At 48.9% G+C, this 16,917-nt stretch overlaps 8 non-coding genes and 2 pseudogenes across 8 annotated transcripts; all 10 read right to left on the reverse strand.

The window, feature by feature from the left end:
- Positions 1–2,724: 2,724 nt before the first annotated feature.
- LOC142259685 (U2 spliceosomal RNA) lies at positions 2,725–2,814 on the reverse strand (annotated as a pseudogene).
- Positions 2,815–4,202: 1,388 nt separating this feature from the next.
- Positions 4,203–4,393, reverse strand: LOC142259748 (U2 spliceosomal RNA). Its single transcript, XR_012728130.1, has one exon. It is a non-coding gene; the product is annotated as a U2 spliceosomal RNA (small nuclear RNA).
- Positions 4,394–5,781: 1,388 nt separating this feature from the next.
- On the reverse strand, positions 5,782–5,972 carry LOC142259749 (U2 spliceosomal RNA). Its single transcript, XR_012728131.1, has one exon. It is a non-coding gene; the product is annotated as a U2 spliceosomal RNA (small nuclear RNA).
- A 1,388-nt stretch (positions 5,973–7,360) lies between these two features.
- LOC142259520 (U2 spliceosomal RNA) lies at positions 7,361–7,551 on the reverse strand. Its single transcript, XR_012728004.1, has one exon. It is a non-coding gene; the product is annotated as a U2 spliceosomal RNA (small nuclear RNA).
- A 1,388-nt stretch (positions 7,552–8,939) lies between these two features.
- LOC142259530 (U2 spliceosomal RNA) lies at positions 8,940–9,130 on the reverse strand. Its single transcript, XR_012728013.1, has one exon. It is a non-coding gene; the product is annotated as a U2 spliceosomal RNA (small nuclear RNA).
- Positions 9,131–10,518: 1,388 nt separating this feature from the next.
- Positions 10,519–10,709, reverse strand: LOC142259750 (U2 spliceosomal RNA). The gene has a single exon (XR_012728132.1). It is a non-coding gene; the product is annotated as a U2 spliceosomal RNA (small nuclear RNA).
- Positions 10,710–12,097: 1,388 nt separating this feature from the next.
- Positions 12,098–12,290, reverse strand: LOC142259575 (U2 spliceosomal RNA). Its single transcript, XR_012728038.1, has one exon. It is a non-coding gene; the product is annotated as a U2 spliceosomal RNA (small nuclear RNA).
- Positions 12,291–12,991: 701 nt separating this feature from the next.
- On the reverse strand, positions 12,992–13,133 carry LOC142259723 (U2 spliceosomal RNA; annotated as a pseudogene).
- Positions 13,134–14,521: 1,388 nt separating this feature from the next.
- LOC142259751 (U2 spliceosomal RNA) lies at positions 14,522–14,712 on the reverse strand. Its single transcript, XR_012728133.1, has one exon. It is a non-coding gene; the product is annotated as a U2 spliceosomal RNA (small nuclear RNA).
- A 1,388-nt stretch (positions 14,713–16,100) lies between these two features.
- Positions 16,101–16,291, reverse strand: LOC142259752 (U2 spliceosomal RNA). The gene has a single exon (XR_012728134.1). It is a non-coding gene; the product is annotated as a U2 spliceosomal RNA (small nuclear RNA).
- Between the last annotated feature and the right edge of the window lie 626 nt (positions 16,292–16,917).

Raw genomic sequence — 16,917 nt, forward strand, 5'->3', positions numbered from 1 at the left:
GCTGGAGTCTCCTGAAGTCCCTCCTCTTCAGACCCGCCTGTTGTTGACTCTTTGCCTGAAAGAAGAAACGGAACTCGAGTTTAACGTATTCCCACCAGTCAGAAACAGACTGGAAGCCCGCCTTGTAGGCCCGCCACGTGGAGTAGGCAGCTCTAAGCTCCTCCAGAATCTCACCCTTTTCCAGCAGAGAGCAGTTCAGCTTCCAGGAGCCCGGGCCAATGGGGAAGCCATGGCCCAGCACACCTTGAAAGTGAATGGCTCTGTGGTCAGAGAAGAAGCAGGGGACCATCGAGTGCCCACTCCGCCCAACCGCCCGAGAGGTAAACACAAAGTCAATCCTGGAACGCAGCGAGCCATCGGATCGGCACCATGAATAGTTCACGGATCCGTGTCCGATGGAGCCAACAACGTCCACAAGAGAGGCTTCGGTCACCATCTCAATGAGCAGTTTGGATGTGACGTCCAACTTGGCAGCCGTTCCAGAACTGCGTCCATCCTCCTCAATCGGGCAGTTGAAATCCCCGGCCATCACTACCGTCCTGGCGGTAGCGAGCTGAGGGCGCAGGGCTTGGAGGAGCTCCAGTCGATCGCTCTTCACAGGAGAAGCGTACACATTGATGAACCTGACAGGTTCTCCCGCCCAGGTGCCATCCACGAGCAGTAACCTGCCGCAGACGATTTCCTGAACAGAGTCCAATGTGAAGGCGCTTCCCCTGATCAGCACGGCGACCCCCGCGGACCTACAGTCGCCTCCGCCGGACCAGTAGGATGGGCCATGGGTCCACTCCCTGGCCAGATGGTTGAAGGACCTAGAGGAGGGAAGGGAGCATTCCTGCAGGAAAAATACATCACTAGACTGAGTGTTAAGGAACGCAAAAATTGTCTGACGTCGGAACTTGTCTCTGATGCTCCTAACATTAATGGAAAAGGTGTTAATGTTAGCAGTCATTGGAGGAAAGAGAAAGTTAGCGCAGGCGGTGTGCCTTAGTTACCACTCCGGTCGGGCGGTTCTTCCTCTTTGGCACCTGCTGGTAAGGGTATCTCCAGCAGACCCTCTTCTTCTAGCTGATCGAGCAGGGATGGTGCCTCAGTGGCTTCCGACTCCTCCATTTCTTCTTCGGCCACAAGGGACTCCACCATCTGCTCCAACACGTCCGGTTCTGGGAGGAGGCCATCCTCCTCTTCCTGGGGTGGATTGGGATCCACAATGAACAGCTTGGAAGGTTCTGCGACAGGACTATCTTCCACCTTCCTTTTCCTTTGGCCTGTACCTGAGGAGACAAGAGCTGGAAAATCCTCCTCGGTGAAAAGTGCAAGAGTGCTGAGGTCCTCTGCTCTCATGGTCTGGGGAGGTAGAGTGGGCTTTGGGGGGGGGTGAGGAGACCAACTGAGGAGTAGGGAAATGAGGTGGAGGTAGTGGAATCCTCAGTAGGGTTGGCCGGGGGGGGAGGGGTTTGGACAGGGGTGACAGGGGGGGGGACCAGGGAGGGGGCAACAGTTTTCTTACCCTTTTTCCTGGACTCCGTGGCTGCTGGGGCATCGGCTGGAGCCACGGTCGCCGGGTTCTTGGCCGCCTTGTCCTTGGCCTCTGTGGCCTTGGTCGTAGCTGCCTTGGTCGACGAAGCTGTGACTACCCGATACTGGGTCACCGCGGCAACCCTTGCCCAGGATTTCTCCCGCTGTGGGCAGTCCTTGTAAAGGTGGTCCGCCTGTCCACATAGGTTGCAAGTCTTCTTCTTTGGGCAGTCCTTGGAGCTGTGTCCCGTCACCCGGCAAACCCTGCAGGCGTCCTCCTTGCAGGTCTTCATCGAATGCCCTTTCCCGCCACATTTCCTGCAGTTGTGTGGCATGTCCGGGTAGTAGATGAGACCAAAGGAGTTTCCCAGAGAGAATGTCGGGGGCAGGTGCTGGAGACCATCCTCGGATGCTGGTTCCCTGTAGAGTCGAACGGTTACTGACCACTTACCCGTCCAGAATCCATTGCCGTTAAGGATGTGGGATGGCTCCCTCACCACTGTGCAGAGACGTCCCAGGAACGTGGAGATGTCTCTTCCTGGGGTGTGCGGGTTCCGCATGGAGACCGTGATCCTCTTCTCATCCCTCTGTATAGGACAGGATCCTAAAAAAGAATGAAAAGGGGAGTCCGGCATCGCTGCGTTCATCGCCTCCCAGTATCTCCTGCAGGCATTCACCGTGGCAAAGGTTACCAGAAAAATGCCAGTCATGAAGGTCTGGACACTCAGGGTTTCCGCCCTGGAGAAGCCCTGATCCAGAATCATCTTCTTGCAGAACACGTCGCTGGACATGTCCGGCAACCTACCATCCACCGCCTTTAGCTTCAGGGCGACCGTCTGCCGCATCCAAGGCTCCAGGGTTGGAGCCTTTTCAGGCGGCGTCCGGGCTCCCTCCGGCTGGCTGGCGTCGGAGGTAGGGGCCTCTTGGGCCGAAGAAGCCTCTGGATGAGCCTTCCTGGAGGTCCCTGGGTCCTGAGCCTTCTTGGCTGCCTTCTCTGGCTTGCTTGCCATGGCTGGTTCCTGCTTGAGTTCCCGGAGCTGGATCTTGGATTCTTCTCCGGGTGTCTTCTCCCGCTGTGTTCCTCCTCGAAGTTCCTCTGGTCTCCCCAAGTCTTCTCCGAGCCTTTGTCTTCTTGCTTCTTTCTGCCAAGCTCTTCTTCCGTCCGATCTCCCTCTTCCGGTCTCGGCTGGGCTTCGGAGCTCGTCTCCCTGATCGTATCTCGTCAAGTGTAGCTAGCTCAGTTTGTTCTGATAAGAACAGATACTACACTTGATCTTAGCCAAAAGGCCGAGAAGCGATAACCAGAATTGGTTTGGGCCTCGAGTGGCACCCTGGCCTATGCCGGACACATCTTAGGGAGAGAGAGCGAGAGGGAGACAAACCCACGCCTACAGAAGACATTTTGTCACCCAAGCCAACCCTTGAAAAGGCTGCTTTGCAGAGCAAAAACAAGAAGAATGGTGCGTTTTGCAGCCGCCGCCCCCCACTGCAATGAATCTGAATAACTCCTCCTTTAGGGCGCAAGCAACTCCCCTCCCCCTTGCAGTCTTTCCAATTCACGATACAAAAAGACGGACAGGACAGGTTGCCTGACTTTCCGTCACTGCCACCCTTTGCCATCCTTACCCGTAGAAAGCCCTTTCATCATCCCCAAACCCTAATCTTTTCCCTTTCCTTCCCAGCCCCCAAACCCTGCCCTCTGTACCCTTCTCACCACCCGCATCCCTTCTCCTGTCATCCCCCTACCACCCGGGAAAAAAAGAGCTTGCCCCCTCCTTACACTAGCCCACCCTCCCACCCAAAGAACAACTTCTGCTGCGCAGCTTGTTTTCTAGGCAGCAGCGCTATTGTGATGTCAGCGGGGGCATTGTGACAAGCCGCCAGTGTTCCGTCTCTTCATGTTGTGCACAGTTCAAACGGAAAATACATCAACAGGCAGACTACAGAAAAGCTTACTATCAAAGGTTAGAGGGGGGCTTTCTCAGAGGGCTTTTTACAGTTTTTCTATTCCCAATTAGCCGTTTAAGTGTACTTATTGAAAGTAGTAATTCTTTCATAGGCCGCCCTTTCTTAGTATTTGACGTTCCTTATATTGCGGTATGAGGCTTTGCAGCAGGTTGCAAACATTCATCACCCATGACTGTCCCCAATTGAGCTCAGAAGCTCAATGTCTATCATGACCTCTCTTTTAGAATGTCCAAGAGCAAGCAAACTATTCCTCCAGGAGAGGGCGCCAACAGACTACTAAAGAGATCATCATTACTCAAAGAAAACCCCAAAAACCAATGCATGATAGGAATAAACAGGTAACTTTCTTTGGAGTGGAAGCGGAGAGATCGCACCAGATGCCAATTCTAGATCTTATCACACCTGTGGTCACTGCAGCAGCAGGTGAATCCACTTTGTCCAAAAGGGATCTATTCCATTCAATTGCAAATGATCTAGATAAGACAGAGAACTGCAGCACGGGACATAGCCGAGTTGGTCAGGTTGAGTGGTGATGAGTTTGCTATTTGGATGAATAAAGAAAGTCAAAAGTGTGAAAGATAAAAAACAAAAGGAGGAAGTGTGAAAAGTGAATGGGCCAAATTGAGGTGCATATGAAGACGTATGCTTTCTTCCAATTCATTAAATCGGGCTAATATGAATCAGGTGAATTGAGTTCTGCTTTTGGAAACTGGGTTAAGAAGGGGTGCACCGGTCCTGGAGGTACTGCAATACCAGGTCAATGCGTGGAGTGGACAGAGCAAGCTCTTTTTCCATCTCCCTGTTCTAAAAATCCATTTAATATATGGTCCCCAGATAGGGGACGTATCAGATATTAAACTGATAAGAACAGATACTACACTTGATCTTAGCCAAAAGGCCGAGAAGCGATAACCAGAATTGGTTTGGGCCTCGAGTGGCACCCTGGCCTATGCCGGACACATCTTAGGGAGAGAGAGCGAGAGGGAGACAAACCCACGCCTACAGAAGACATTTTGTCACCCAAGCCAACCCTTGAAAAGGCTGCTTTGCAGAGCAAAAACAAGAAGAATGGTGCGTTTTGCAGCCGCCGCCCCCCACTGCAATGAATCTGAATAACTCCTCCTTTAGGGCGCAAGCAACTCCCCTCCCCCTTGCAGTCTTTCCAATTCACGATACAAAAAGACGGACAGGACAGGTTGCCTGACTTTCCGTCACTGCCACCCTTTGCCATCCTTACCCGTAGAAAGCCCTTTCATCATCCCCAAACCCTAATCTTTTCCCTTTCCTTCCCAGCCCCCAAACCCTGCCCTCTGTACCCTTCTCACCACCCGCATCCCTTCTCCTGTCATCCCCCTACCACCCGGGAAAAAAAGAGCTTGCCCCCTCCTTACACTAGCCCACCCTCCCACCCAAAGAACAACTTCTGCTGCGCAGCTTGTTTTCTAGGCAGCAGCGCTATTGTGATGTCAGCGGGGGCATTGTGACAAGCCGCCAGTGTTCCGTCTCTTCATGTTGTGCACAGTTCAAACGGAAAATACATCAACAGGCAGACTACAGAAAAGCTTACTATCAAAGGTTAGAGGGGGGCTTTCTCAGAGGGCTTTTTACAGTTTTTCTATTCCCATTTAGCCGTTTAAGTGTACTTATTGAAAGTAGTAATTCTTTCATAGGCCGCCCTTTCTTAGTATTTGACGTTCCTTATATTGCGGTATGAGGCTTTGCAGCAGGTTGCAAACATTCATCACCCATGACTGTCCCCAATTGAGCTCAGAAGCTCAATGTCTATCATGACCTCTCTTTTAGAATGTCCAAGAGCAAGCAAACTATTCCTCCAGGAGAGGGCGCCAACAGACTACTAAAGAGATCATCATTACTCAAAGAAAACCCCAAAAACCAATGCATGATAGGAATAAACAGGTAACTTTCTTTGGAGTGGAAGCGGAGAGATCGCACCAGATGCCAATTCTAGATCTTATCACACCTGTGGTCACTGCAGCAGCAGGTGAATCCACTTTGTCCAAAAGGGATCTATTCCATTCAATTGCAAATGATCTAGATAAGACAGAGAACTGCAGCACGGGACATAGCCGAGTTGGTCAGGTTGAGTGGTGATGAGTTTGCTATTTGGATGAATAAAGAAAGTCAAAAGTGTGAAAGATAAAAAACAAAAGGAGGAAGTGTGAAAAGTGAATGGGCCAAATTGAGGTGCATATGAAGACGTATGCTTTCTTCCAATTCATTAAATCGGGCTAATATGAATCAGGTGAATTGAGTTCTGCTTTTGGAAACTGGGTTAAGAAGGGGTGCACCGGTCCTGGAGGTACTGCAATACCAGGTCAATGCGTGGAGTGGACAGAGCAAGCTCTTTTTCCATCTCCCTGTTCTAAAAATCCATTTAATATATGGTCCCCAGATAGGGGACGTATCAGATATTAAACTGATAAGAACAGATACTACACTTGATCTTAGCCAAAAGGCCGAGAAGCGATAACCAGAATTGGTTTGGGCCTCGAGTGGCACCCTGGCCTATGCCGGACACATCTTAGGGAGAGAGAGCGAGAGGGAGACAAACCCACGCCTACAGAGGACATTTTGTCACCCAAGCCAACCCTTGAAAAGGCTGCTTTGCAGAGCAAAAACAAGAAGAATGGTGCGTTTTGCAGCCGCCGCCCCCCACTGCAATGAATCTGAATAACTCCTCCTTTAGGGCGCAAGCAACTCCCCTCCCCCTTGCAGTCTTTCCAATTCACGATACAAAAAGACGGACAGGACAGGTTGCCTGACTTTCCGTCACTGCCACCCTTTGCCATCCTTACCCGTAGAAAGCCCTTTCATCATCCCCAAACCCTAATCTTTTCCCTTTCCTTCCCAGCCCCCAAACCCTGCCCTCTGTACCCTTCTCACCACCCGCATCCCTTCTCCTGTCATCCCCCTACCACCCGGGAAAAAAAGAGCTTGCCCCCTCCTTACACTAGCCCACCCTCCCACCCAAAGAACAACTTCTGCTGCGCAGCTTGTTTTCTAGGCAGCAGCGCTATTGTGATGTCAGCGGGGGCATTGTGACAAGCCGCCAGTGTTCCGTCTCTTCATGTTGTGCACAGTTCAAACGGAAAATACATCAACAGGCAGACTACAGAAAAGCTTACTATCAAAGGTTAGAGGGGGGCTTTCTCAGAGGGCTTTTTACAGTTTTTCTATTCCCAATTAGCCGTTTAAGTGTACTTATTGAAAGTAGTAATTCTTTCATAGGCCGCCCTTTCTTAGTATTTGACGTTCCTTATATTGCGGTATGAGGCTTTGCAGCAGGTTGCAAACATTCATCACCCATGACTGTCCCCAATTGAGCTCAGAAGCTCAATGTCTATCATGACCTCTCTTTTAGAATGTCCAAGAGCAAGCAAACTATTCCTCCAGGAGAGGGCGCCAACAGACTACTAAAGAGATCATCATTACTCAAAGAAAACCCCAAAAACCAATGCATGATAGGAATAAACAGGTAACTTTCTTTGGAGTGGAAGCGGAGAGATCGCACCAGATACCAATTCTAGATCTTATCACACCTGTGGTCACTGCAGCAGCAGGTGAATCCACTTTGTCCAAAAGGGATCTATTCCATTCAATTGCAAATGATCTAGATAAGACAGAGAACTGCAGCACGGGACATAGCCGAGTTGGTCAGGTTGAGTGGTGATGAGTTTGCTATTTGGATGAATAAAGAAAGTCAAAAGTGTGAAAGATAAAAAACAAAAGGAGGAAGTGTGAAAAGTGAATGGGCCAAATTGAGGTGCATATGAAGACGTATGCTTTCTTCCAATTCATTAAATCGGGCTAATATGAATCAGGTGAATTGAGTTCTGCTTTTGGAAACTGGGTTAAGAAGGGGTGCACCGGTCCTGGAGGTACTGCAATACCAGGTCAATGCGTGGAGTGGACAGAGCAAGCTCTTTTTCCATCTCCCTGTTCTAAAAATCCATTTAATATATGGTCCCCAGATAGGGGACGTATCAGATATTAAACTGATAAGAACAGATAATACACTTGATCTTAGCCAAAAGGCCGAGAAGCGATAACCAGAATTGGTTTGGGCCTCGAGTGGCACCCTGGCCTATGCCGGACACATCTTAGGGAGAGAGAGCGAGAGGGAGACAAACCCACGCCTACAGAAGACATTTTGTCACCCAAGCCAACCCTTGAAAAGGCTGCTTTGCAGAGCAAAAACAAGAAGAATGGTGCGTTTTGCAGCCGCCGCCCCCCACTGCAATGAATCTGAATAACTCCTCCTTTAGGGCGCAAGCAACTCCCCTTCCCCTTGCAGTCTTTCCAATTCACGATACAAAAAGACGGACAGGACAGGTTGCCTGACTTTCCGTCACTGCCACCCTTTGCCATCCTTACCCGTAGAAAGCCCTTTCATCATCCCCAAACCCTAATCTTTTCCCTTTCCTTCCCAGCCCCCAAACCCTGCCCTCTGTACCCTTCTCACCACCCGCATCCCTTCTCCTGTCATCCCCCTACCACCCGGGAAAAAAAGAGCTTGCCCCCTCCTTACACTAGCCCACCCTCCCACCCAAAGAACAACTTCTGCTGCGCAGCTTGTTTTCTAGGCAGCAGCGCTATTGTGATGTCAGCGGGGGCATTGTGACAAGCCGCCAGTGTTCCGTCTCTTCATGTTGTGCACAGTTCAAACGGAAAATACATCAACAGGCAGACTACAGAAAAGCTTACTATCAAAGGTTAGAGGGGGGCTTTCTCAGAGGGCTTTTTACAGTTTTTCTATTCCCAATTAGCCGTTTAAGTGTACTTATTGAAAGTAGTAATTCTTTCATAGGCCGCCCTTTCTTAGTATTTGACGTTCCTTATATTGCGGTATGAGGCTTTGCAGCAGGTTGCAAACATTCATCACCCATGACTGTCCCCAATTGAGCTCAGAAGCTCAATGTCTATCATGACCTCTCTTTTAGAATGTCCAAGAGCAAGCAAACTATTCCTCCAGGAGAGGGCGCCAACAGACTACTAAAGAGATCATCATTACTCAAAGAAAACCCCAAAAACCAATGCATGATAGGAATAAACAGGTAACTTTCTTTGGAGTGGAAGCGGAGAGATCGCACCAGATGCCAATTCTAGATCTTATCACACCTGTGGTCACTGCAGCAGCAGGTGAATCCACTTTGTCCAAAAGGGATCTATTCCATTCAATTGCAAATGATCTAGATAAGACAGAGAACTGCAGCACGGGACATAGCCGAGTTGGTCAGGTTGAGTGGTGATGAGTTTGCTATTTGGATGAATAAAGAAAGTCAAAAGTGTGAAAGATAAAAAACAAAAGGAGGAAGTGTGAAAAGTGAATGGGCCAAATTGAGGTGCATATGAAGACGTATGCTTTCTTCCAATTCATTAAATCGGGCTAATATGAATCAGGTGAATTGAGTTCTGCTTTTGGAAACTGGGTTAAGAAGGGGTGCACCGGTCCTGGAGGTACTGCAATACCAGGTCAATGCGTGGAGTGGACAGAGCAAGCTCTTTTTCCATCTCCCTGTTCTAAAAATCCATTTAATATATGGTCCCCAGATAGGGGACGTATCAGATATTAAACTGATAAGAACAGATACTACACTTGATCTTAGCCAAAAGGCCGAGTAGCGATAACCAGAATTGGTTTGGGCCTCGAGTGGCACCCTGGCCTATGCCGGACACATCTTAGGGAGAGAGAGCGAGAGGGAGACAAACCCACGCCTACAGAAGACATTTTGTCACCCAAGCCAACCCTTGAAAAGGCTGCTTTGCAGAGCAAAAACAAGAAGAATGGTGCGTTTTGCAGCCGCCGCCCCCCACTGCAATGAATCTGAATAACTCCTCCTTTAGGGCGCAAGCAACTCCCCTCCCCCTTGCAGTCTTTCCAATTCACGATACAAAAAGACGGACAGGACAGGTTGCCTGACTTTCCGTCACTGCCACCCTTTGCCATCCTTACCCGTAGAAAGCCCTTTCATCATCCCCAAACCCTAATCTTTTCCCTTTCCTTCCCAGCCCCCAAACCCTGCCCTCTGTACCCTTCTCACCACCCGCATCCCTTCTCCTGTCATCCCCCTACCACCCGGGAAAAAAAGAGCTTGCCCCCTCCTTACACTAGCCCACCCTCCCACCCAAAGAACAACTTCTGCTGCGCAGCTTGTTTTCTAGGCAGCAGCGCTATTGTGATGTCAGCGGGGGCATTGTGACAAGCCGCCAGTGTTCCGTCTCTTCATGTTGTGCACAGTTCAAACGGAAAATACATCAACAGGCAGACTACAGAAAAGCTTACTATCAAAGGTTAGAGGGGGGCTTTCTCAGAGGGCTTTTTACAGTTTTTCTATTCCCAATTAGCCGTTTAAGTGTACTTATTGAAAGTAGTAATTCTTTCATAGGCCGCCCTTTCTTAGTATTTGACGTTCCTTATATTGCGGTATGAGGCTTTGCAGCAGGTTGCAAACATTCATCACCCATGACTGTCCCCAATTGAGCTCAGAAGCTCAATGTCTATCATGACCTCTCTTTTAGAATGTCCAAGAGCAAGCAAACTATTCCTCCAGGAGAGGGCGCCAACAGACTACTAAAGAGATCATCATTACTCAAAGAAAACCCCAAAAACCAATGCATGATAGGAATAAACAGGTAACTTTCTTTGGAGTGGAAGCGGAGAGATCGCACCAGATGCCAATTCTAGATCTTATCACACCTGTGGTCACTGCAGCAGCAGGTGAATCCACTTTGTCCAAAAGGGATCTATTCCATTCAATTGCAAATGATCTAGATAAGACAGAGAACTGCAGCACGGGACATATCCGAGTTGGTCAGGTTGAGTGGTGATGAGTTTGCTATTTGGATGAATAAAGAAAGTCAAAAGTGTGAAAGATAAAAAACAAAAGGAGGAAGTGTGAAAAGTGAATGGGCCAAATTGAGGTGCATATGAAGACGTATGCTTTCTTCCAATTCATTAAATCGGGCTAATATGAATCAGGTGAATTGAGTTCTGCTTTTGGAAACTGGGTTAAGAAGGGGTGCACCGGTCCTGGAGGTACTGCAATACCAGGTCAATGCGTGGAGTGGACAGAGCAAGCTCTTTTTCCATCTCCCTGTTCTAAAAATCCATTTAATATATGGTCCCCAGATAGGGGACGTATCAGATATTAAACTGATAAGAACAGATACTACACTTGATCTTAGCCAAAAGGCCGAGAAGCGATAACCAGAATTGGTTTGGGCCTCGAGTGGCACCCTGGCCTATGCCGGACACATCTTAGGGAGAGAGAGCGAGAGGGAGACAAACCCACGCCTACAGAAGACATTTTGTCACCCAAGCCAACCCTTGAAAAGGCTGCTTTGCAGAGCAAAAACAAGAAGAATGGTGCGTTTTGCAGCCGCCGCCCCCCACTGCAATGAATCTGAATAACTCCTCCTTTAGGGCGCAAGCAACTCCCCTCCCCCTTGCAGTCTTTCCAATTCACGATACAAAAAGACGGACAGGACAGGTTGCCTGACTTTCCGTCACTGCCACCCTTTGCCATCCTTACCCGTAGAAAGCCCTTTCATCATCCCCAAACCCTAATCTTTTCCCTTTCCTTCCCAGCCCCCAAACCCTGCCCTCTGTACCCTTCTCACCACCCGCATCCCTTCTCCTGTCATCCCCCTACCACCCGGGAAAAAAAGAGCTTGCCCCCTCCTTACACTAGCCCACCCTCCCACCCAAAGAACAACTTCTGCTGCGCAGCTTGTTTTCTAGGCAGCAGCGCTATTGTGATGTCAGCGGGGGCATTGTGACAAGCCGCCAGTGTTCCGTCTCTTCATGTTGTGCACAGTTCAAACGGAAAATACATCAACAGGCAGACTACAGAAAAGCTTACTATCAAAGGTTAGAGGGGGGCTTTCTCAGAGGGCTTTTTACAGTTTTTCTATTCCCAATTAGCCGTTTAAGTGTACTTATTGAAAGTAGTAATTCTTTCATAGGCCGCCCTTTCTTAGTATTTGACGTTCCTTATATTGCGGTATGAGGCTTTGCAGCAGGTTGCAAACATTCATCACCCATGACTGTCCCCAATTGAGCTCAGAAGCTCAATGTCTATCATGACCTCTCTTTTAGAATGTCCAAGAGCAAGCAAACTATTCCTCCAGGAGAGGGCGCCAACAGACTACTAAAGAGATCATCATTACTCAAAGAAAACCCCAAAAACCAATGCATGATAGGAATAAACAGGTAACTTTCTTTGGAGTGGAAGCGGAGAGATCGCACCAGATGCCAATTCTAGATCTTATCACACCTGTGGTCACTGCAGCAGCAGGTGAATCCACTTTGTCCAAAAGGGATCTATTCCATTCAATTGCAAATGATCTAGATAAGACAGAGAACTGCAGCACGGGACATAGCCGAGTTGGTCAGGTTGAGTGGTGATGAGTTTGCTATTTGGATGAATAAAGAAAGTCAAAAGTGTGAAAGATAAAAAACAAAAGGAGGAAGTGTGAAAAGTGAATGGGCCAAATTGAGGTGCATATGAAGACGTATGCTTTCTTCCAATTCATTAAATCGGGCTAATATGAATCAGGTGAATTGAGTTCTGCTTTTGGAAACTGGGTTAAGAAGGGGTGCACCGGTCCTGGAGGTACTGCAATACCAGGTCAATGCGTGGAGTGGACAGAGCAAGCTCTTTTTCCATCTCCCTGTTCTAAAAATCCATTTAATATATGGTCCCCAGATAGGGGACGTATCAGATATTAAACTGATAAGAACAGATTTTTGATTTAATGAAGCTTTCCAAAGCACCGCAAAAAATGCATGACCGAAGTCACACCAAAAACAGTGCAAAGGCTAGGATTCGTGTGGACCCCTCCGTGAGGAGAGGGTCCCCAAAAATCAACCCCGTCCCTCCGAGCCAGAAGGCCACAGCAAGGGTCAGGGATCTTCGGTGCTCCCCCAAGCCGAAGCCTGGTTGAGCCTTGTCGTTGCTCCCAGCGTCCACCCAGGCATCTTACCCAAGTGGAGTAGAGAGCTACTAGTTGTTGGTTTCGCAGCCGAAACTGCCCGGACCGTCAACCGGTGTTGGTTTCTCAGCCCAAGGCTAACCGGACCTCCAACCGGGTGTTGGTTTCTCAGCCGAAGCTGACCCGGACCTCCAACCGGGTGTTGGTTTCTCAGCCGAAGCTGACCCGGACCTCCAACCGGGTGTTGGTTTCTCAGCCGAAGCTGACCCGGACCTCCAACCGGGTGTTGGTTTCTCAGCCCAAAGCTGAACGGACCTCCGACCATGATTATAAAAATTTCCCTTCCTAGCCAGAAGGCCGGGATAGAGCAATATGCTCAGAAAGTATGAAAGGGCAAGGTACGGTGTGCTACAGAGCCCAAGGCTTGCCGGGGTCCAAAGCCAGCAAGCTCAGACTCACTCCAGGGTCGTCAATCCTGGGGCACATTGCACCATAGCCCCCACACTTACTCAGTCTAATAGCCTCGATCCTGGTAGGGCCATGGTTTCCTCTAGATGGATATACTATCCTCCCAAAGTACTAACAAGCGCAACCTTCCAGTGTGCATTGCATCATTGTACTAAGGTGGCCGGAGCCTTAAACCACCTTTTCGAACGATACTACACTTGATCTTAGCCAAAAGGCCGAGAAGCGATAACCAGAATTGGTTTGGGCCTCGAGTGGCACCCTGGCCTATGCCGGACACATCTTAGGGAGAGAGAGCGAGAGGGAGACAAACCCACGCCTACAGAAGACATTTTGTCACCCAAGCCAACCCTTGAAAAGGCTGCTTTGCAGAGCAAAAACAAGAAGAATGGTGCGTTTTGCAGCCGCCGCCCCCCACTGCAATGAATCTGAATAACTCCTCCTTTAGGGCGCAAGCAACTCCCCTCCCCCTTGCAGTCTTTCCAATTCACGATACAAAAAGACGGACAGGACAGGTTGCCTGACTTTCCGTCACTGCCACCCTTTGCCATCCTTACCCGTAGAAAGCCCTTTCATCATCCCCAAACCCTAATCTTTTCCCTTTCCTTCCCAGCCCCCAAACCCTGCCCTCTGTACCCTTCTCACCACCCGCATCCCTTCTCCTGTCATCCCCCTACCACCCGGGAAAAAAAGAGCTTGCCCCCTCCTTACACTAGCCCACCCTCCCACCCAAAGAACAACTTCTGCTGCGCAGCTTGTTTTCTAGGCAGCAGCGCTATTGTGATGTCAGCGGGGGCATTGTGACAAGCCGCCAGTGTTCCGTCTCTTCATGTTGTGCACAGTTCAAACGGAAAATACATCAACAGGCAGACTACAGAAAAGCTTACTATCAAAGGTTAGAGGGGGGCTTTCTCAGAGGGCTTTTTACAGTTTTTCTATTCCCAATTAGCCGTTTAAGTGTACTTATTGAAAGTAGTAATTCTTTCATAGGCCGCCCTTTCTTAGTATTTGACGTTCCTTATATTGCGGTATGAGGCTTTGCAGCAGGTTGCAAACATTCATCACCCATGACTGTCCCCAATTGAGCTCAGAAGCTCAATGTCTATCATGACCTCTCTTTTAGAATGTCCAAGAGCAAGCAAACTATTCCTCCAGGAGAGGGCGCCAACAGACTACTAAAGAGATCATCATTACTCAAAGAAAACCCCAAAAACCAATGCATGATAGGAATAAACAGGTAACTTTCTTTGGAGTGGAAGCGGAGAGATCGCACCAGATGCCAATTCTAGATCTTATCACACCTGTGGTCACTGCAGCAGCAGGTGAATCCACTTTGTCCAAAAGGGATCTATTCCATTCAATTGCAAATGATCTAGATAAGACAGAGAACTGCAGCACGGGACATAGCCGAGTTGGTCAGGTTGAGTGGTGATGAGTTTGCTATTTGGATGAATAAAGAAAGTCAAAAGTGTGAAAGATAAAAAACAAAAGGAGGAAGTGTGAAAAGTGAATGGGCCAAATTGAGGTGCATATGAAGACGTATGCTTTCTTCCAATTCATTAAATCGGGCTAATATGAATCAGGTGAATTGAGTTCTGCTTTTGGAAACTGGGTTAAGAAGGGGTGCACCGGTCCTGGAGGTACTGCAATACCAGGTCAATGCGTGGAGTGGACAGAGCAAGCTCTTTTTCCATCTCCCTGTTCTAAAAATCCATTTAATATATGGTCCCCAGATAGGGGACGTATCAGATATTAAACTGATAAGAACAGATACTACACTTGATCTTAGCCAAAAGGCCGAGAAGCGATAACCAGAATTGGTTTGGGCCTCGAGTGGCACCCTGGCCTATGCCGGACACATCTTAGGGAGAGAGAGCGAGAGGGAGACAAACCCACGCCTACAGAAGACATTTTGTCACCCAAGCCAACCCTTGAAAAGGCTGCTTTGCAGAGCAAAAACAAGAAGAATGGTGCGTTTTGCAGCCGCCGCCCCCCACTGCAATGAATCTGAATAACTCCTCCTTTAGGGCGCAAGCAACTCCCCTCCCCCTTGCAGTCTTTCCAATTCACGATACAAAAAGACGGACAGGACAGGTTGCCTGACTTTCCGTCACTGCCACCCTTTGCCATCCTTACCCGTAGAAAGCCCTTTCATCATCCCCAAACCCTAATCTTTTCCCTTTCCTTCCCAGCCCCCAAACCCTGCCCTCTGTACCCTTCTCACCACCCGCATCCCTTCTCCTGTCATCCCCCTACCACCCGGGAAAAAAAGAGCTTGCCCCCTCCTTACACTAGCCCACCCTCCCACCCAAAGAACAACTTCTGCTGCGCAGCTTGTTTTCTAGGCAGCAGCGCTATTGTGATGTCAGCGGGGGCATTGTGACAAGCCGCCAGTGTTCCGTCTCTTCATGTTGTGCACAGTTCAAACGGAAAATACATCAACAGGCAGACTACAGAAAAGCTTACTATCAAAGGTTAGAGGGGGGCTTTCTCAGAGGGCTTTTTACAGTTTTTCTATTCCCAATTAGCCGTTTAAGTGTACTTATTGAAAGTAGTAATTCTTTCATAGGCCGCCCTTTCTTAGTATTTGACGTTCCTTATATTGCGGTATGAGGCTTTGCAGCAGGTTGCAAACATTCATCACCCATGACTGTCCCCAATTGAGCTCAGAAGCTCAATGTCTATCATGACCTCTCTTTTAGAATGTCCAAGAGCAAGCAAACTATTCCTCCAGGAGAGGGCGCCAACAGACTACTAAAGAGATCATCATTACTCAAAGAAAACCCCAAAAACCAATGCATGATAGGAATAAACAGGTAACTTTCTTTGGAGTGGAAGCGGAGAGATCGCACCAGATGCCAATTCTAGATCTTATCACACCTGTGGTCACTGCAGCAGCAGGTGAATCCACTTTGTCCAAAAGGGATCTATTCCATTCAATTGCAAATGATCTAGATAAGACAGAGAACTGCAGCACGGGACATAGCCGAGTTGGTCAGGTTGAGTGGTGATGAGTTTGCTATTTGGATGAATAAAGAAAGTCAAAAGTGTGAAAGATAAAAAACAAAAGGAGGAAGTGTGAAAAGTGAATGGGCCAAATTGAGGTGCATATGAAGACGTATGCTTTCTTCCAATTCATTAAATCGGGCTAATATGAATCAGGTGAATTGAGTTCTGCTTTTGGAAACTGGGTTAAGAAGGGGTGCACCGGTCCTGGAGGTACTGCAATACCAGGTCAATGCGTGGAGTGGACAGAGCAAGCTCTTTTTCCATCTCCCTGTTCTAAAAATCCATTTAATATATGGTCCCCAGATAGGGGACGTATCAGATATTAAACTGATAAGAACAGATACTACACTTGATCTTAGCCAAAAGGCCGAGAAGCGATAACCAGAATTGGTTTGGGCCTCGAGTGGCACCCTGGCCTATGCCGGACACATCTTAGGGAGAGAGAGCGAGAGGGAGACAAACCCACGCCTACAGAAGACATTTTGTCACCCAAGCCAACCCTTGAAAAGGCTGCTTTGCAGAGCAAAAACAAGAAGAATGGTGCGTTTTGCAGCCGCCGCCCCCCACTGCAATGAATCTGAATAACTCCTCCTTTAGGGCGCAAGCAACTCCCCTCCCCCTTGCAGTCTTTCCAATTCACGATACAAAAAGACGGACAGGACAGGTTGCCTGACTTTCCGTCACTGCCACCCTTTGCCATCCTTACCCGTAGAAAGCCCTTTCATCATCCCCAAACCCTAATCTTTTCCCTTTCCTTCCCAGCCCCCAAACCCTGCCCTCTGTACCCTTCTCACCACCCGCATCCCTTCTCCTGTCATCCCCCTACCACCCGGGAAAAAAAGAGCTTGCCCCCTCCTTACACTAGCCCACCCTCCCACCCAAAGAACAACTTCTGCTGCGCAGCTTGTTTTCTAGGCAGCAGCGCTATTGTGATGTCAGCGGGGGCATTGTGACAAGCCGCCAGTGTTCCGTCTCTTCATGTTGTGCACAGTTCAAACGGAAAAT

This window comes from Anomaloglossus baeobatrachus, assembly GCF_048569485.1.
Source record: "Anomaloglossus baeobatrachus isolate aAnoBae1 chromosome 9 unlocalized genomic scaffold, aAnoBae1.hap1 SUPER_9_unloc_2, whole genome shotgun sequence".
In the NCBI taxonomy this organism is placed as follows: Eukaryota; Metazoa; Chordata; class Amphibia; order Anura; family Aromobatidae; genus Anomaloglossus; species Anomaloglossus baeobatrachus.